Source organism: Colobus angolensis, unplaced genomic scaffold (genome assembly GCF_000951035.1).
Source record: "Colobus angolensis palliatus isolate OR3802 unplaced genomic scaffold, Cang.pa_1.0 Scaffold64, whole genome shotgun sequence".
In the NCBI taxonomy this organism is placed as follows: Eukaryota; Metazoa; Chordata; class Mammalia; order Primates; family Cercopithecidae; genus Colobus; species Colobus angolensis.
Window position 1 is genome coordinate 210,797 of NW_012120043.1, and position 3,290 is coordinate 214,086.

Genomic DNA, 3,290 nt, shown 5'->3' on the forward strand with positions numbered 1-3,290 from the left:
GCCCGGGACGTGGGGCTCAGCGCGGGTGGGGTGGAGAATGCAGAGCGCGCCGTCCTCAGAGGCCGCCGGCCTGCAGGCGAGAACCCTCCCAGCCAGGACGCTGCGGCTCTGCCTGAACCCCGGGCCCGGGGAGCGCCCCGACCCAGGGCGAACACCCGCGTTTGGCCGCTGCCCGGTGCTGAGAGAGGCCAGAGCGGCGTTCCCCAGAAGCGGAGCGGGAGCCCCACGACCAGCGGCCACGGTAGAAACAAGAAAAGAAATGGGTGGTAATAAGTAAAATAAATCATATGAAACATAAAACGAGGCCGGGCGCGGTGGCTCACGCCTGTAATCTCAGCACTTTGGGAGGCCGAGGTGGGCGGATCACCTGAGGTCAGGAGTTCGAGACCAGCCTGGCCAACATGGAGAAACCCCATCTCTACTGCAAGTACAAAAATTAGCCGGGCGTGGTGGCCTGTGCCTGTGGTTCCAGCTAACTGGAAGGCTGAGGCAGGAGAATCACTTGAACTTGGGAGGTGGAGGTTGCAGCGAGCCGAGATCGCACCACTGCACTCCAGCCTGGGTGACAAGAGCGAAACTCCAGCTCAAAAAAACAAAAACAAAATAACAACAACAAAAACAAAGATGTGTCTTTATCTTATTTAATCCACTGTGTCCAAAATACTCTCCTTTCCACACATAATCAATACTTCGTACACGTTGAAATGTTGTACACTCTGTGTTCACGCTAAGTGTTCAGAGCCCAGAGCATATTTCGCACATGTGTGTCCATTTCCCATTGTCACAGGAAATATTTCATCTGCTCTTCAGGCCCCTAAAGTTCTAGTTGGAAAAGTGGCTTCACAAACCCCAGCTGTGCCACACGTTTTCAAATAGCTGCATCCGTTTCTAAGTTGACATTCGCATTAGAAAGGAGGTTTCAGGGCCCAGGGGTGGTGGCTCACGCCTGTAATCCCAACACCTTGGGAGGCCGAGGCGGGTGGATCACCTGAGGTCAGGAGTTCTCAACCAGCCTGACCAATATGGTGAAACCTGTCTCCACTAAAAATTCAAAAGTTAGCCAGGTGTGGTGGCGGGCGCCAGTAGTCCCAGCTACTCCGGAGGCTGAGACAGGAGAATTGCTTAAACCCAGGAGGCGGAGGTTGCAGTGAGCTGAGATCGTGCCAGTGCACTCCAGCCTGGGCGATAGAACGAGACTCCGTCTCCCAAAAAAAAAAAAGGTCTAAAAATACAAAAATTATCCGGGCATGGTGGCATGTGCCTATAATGCCAGCTACTCAGAAGGCTGAGGCGGGAGAATCGCTCGAACCCAGGAGGTAGAGGTCGCAGTGAGCCAAGATCGCACCACTGCACTCCAGCCTGGGCAACAGAGTGAGACTCCGTCTCAAAAAACACAGGGCTTTTAAAGAAACAGTTCAGTGTCTTTTACGGTGTTTGCAACATTGTGCAAACACCAGCCCTCTAGTCTCAAACCCCGCGAGGGCAATTCATAGAGAATTTCAGTGTCTCTCGACTGATGTGCGTGTGGCTTGCGCCCTTCTGGTCTCCTAGCCCCAAGGGGGAGGCCTGTGCGGCTTCTGGCTGGGCCCCCGTCTTCAAAGCAGCTCTTGAGTGGCCCTTTAATCTGTGAGACGGGGCCGTGGAAGCTGGGGTGAGCCTGGAGATGGCCTTGGGAGCACTGAGGCGTCAGAGCAGCTGACGAGGGCCCCCAGCCCCGCCTCTCCCCTGGGCAGAGCCAGCCCCAAGCCAGCTCTCACCACACTGTGCCTCCTGCCCCACGGATCCCCATCCACGCAGACCCCTCCTGATCAGCTCAGGTGGGGCTACCGTGGAGACCACGCCAGCATCATCGCCTGAGGCTCCATGTCCAATTTCCCGGGGGCTGCTGGGACTGAGCACTGCCCCAGCCCCTCACCAGGTGGTCACTGACCCCGGGGAGGCCCGGCGGCCCTGCCCGGGCTCAGTAATAGCTCGGCCGGCCTGCAGGGGGGGGCTCGACTCCTTCAGGGACCTGTGCCAGGTGGGCCACAAAGATCCTTCCTCCTCAAACCTGATGTGGGTGCCAGACCCACCCCCGGTGCGGGCTTCATGGCTAAAACTCCACACGTACACACGCACACATGCATGCACATGGCTACTTATTCAACCCCCTCCTGCAGCCTCCATCAATCTCATCCCACCCCCACTGTCCCTGAGACCCTCAGGCCTGGGGTCCTTGGACGGGGTTCAAGCCTTGCCCAACAAGGAGGCCCTGCCCTGATGGGGGTCCTCACTCCAAAGAAAAAGCCATGAGGACCCCAAAACTGACCAGTGGGTGGGAGCCAGGAGAGCTGGTCCAGCTGGGTCAAGAAGGGTCTGTCCGGGCCTGGAGGTGAGCTCAGCTCCTGGACACCGGCACGCCCACAGCCCCTCCCCCGCAGCAACACAGTCATCTGGAACACCCCCGGCGACCGTGGACAGGGAGGCCAGGATGTGGGGTCTGGGGCTGGTGGGACAGCTGGGACCCTCCATGGGAAGGGGCCTTCCTGCCGGAGGCCGCTGAGGACAATGCCGGGAAGGGGATCGATGTTGGAGGTGGGGTCGGGTCTCCTGAGGACAAAAGGGAGGTCCCCCGGTGGAAGAAGACACCGTGCAGTCCCTTGCTGTGGGACTAGGACTCAGACGCAGGGGTCTCGGGGTCCTCCCCGGCTGCAGGCCTCTGGCCCACCTCGGTCTCTCCATCCCTCTGCTTCTGCCTCTCTGTGTCTCTGTCTCCCTGTGTCTCTCTGCCTTGTCTCTCTTCCTCGCTGTCTCTGCCTCTCTGTCTCCCTGTGTCTCTCTTCCTCGCTGTCTCTGCCTCTCTGTGTCTCTGTCTCCCTATGTCTCTCTGCCTTGTCTCTTCCTCACTGTCTCTGCCTCTCTATCTCCCTGTGTCTCTCTGCCTTGTCTCTTCCTCGCTGTCTCTGCCTCTCTGTCTGCCTCCGAGTGTCTCTCTGCCTTGTCTCTCTTACTCACTCTGTCTCTCTGTGTCTCTGTTTCTCTCTCTGTCTCTGTGTCTCCCTCACCCCCACCTTCCCCACCTCTGACCCTTTAAACCTGCGGGTCCCTCCGCCTCTGGGAACCCTCCTCCTCCTTCCTGTGTCCATCCCACCCGCCCTGTCCTGGGGGGCACCCCAGCTTTGTCTTGTCCCCGCCCCGCAAGCCTGTGGATGTGAGGGCTCGGCAGGCAGGGAGTATGAGCAGCATGACCACCACGTGTGACCCCGCGGGCGGGCGCAGGACAGGGTCCTGGAGAGCTGGGGCACACCCTG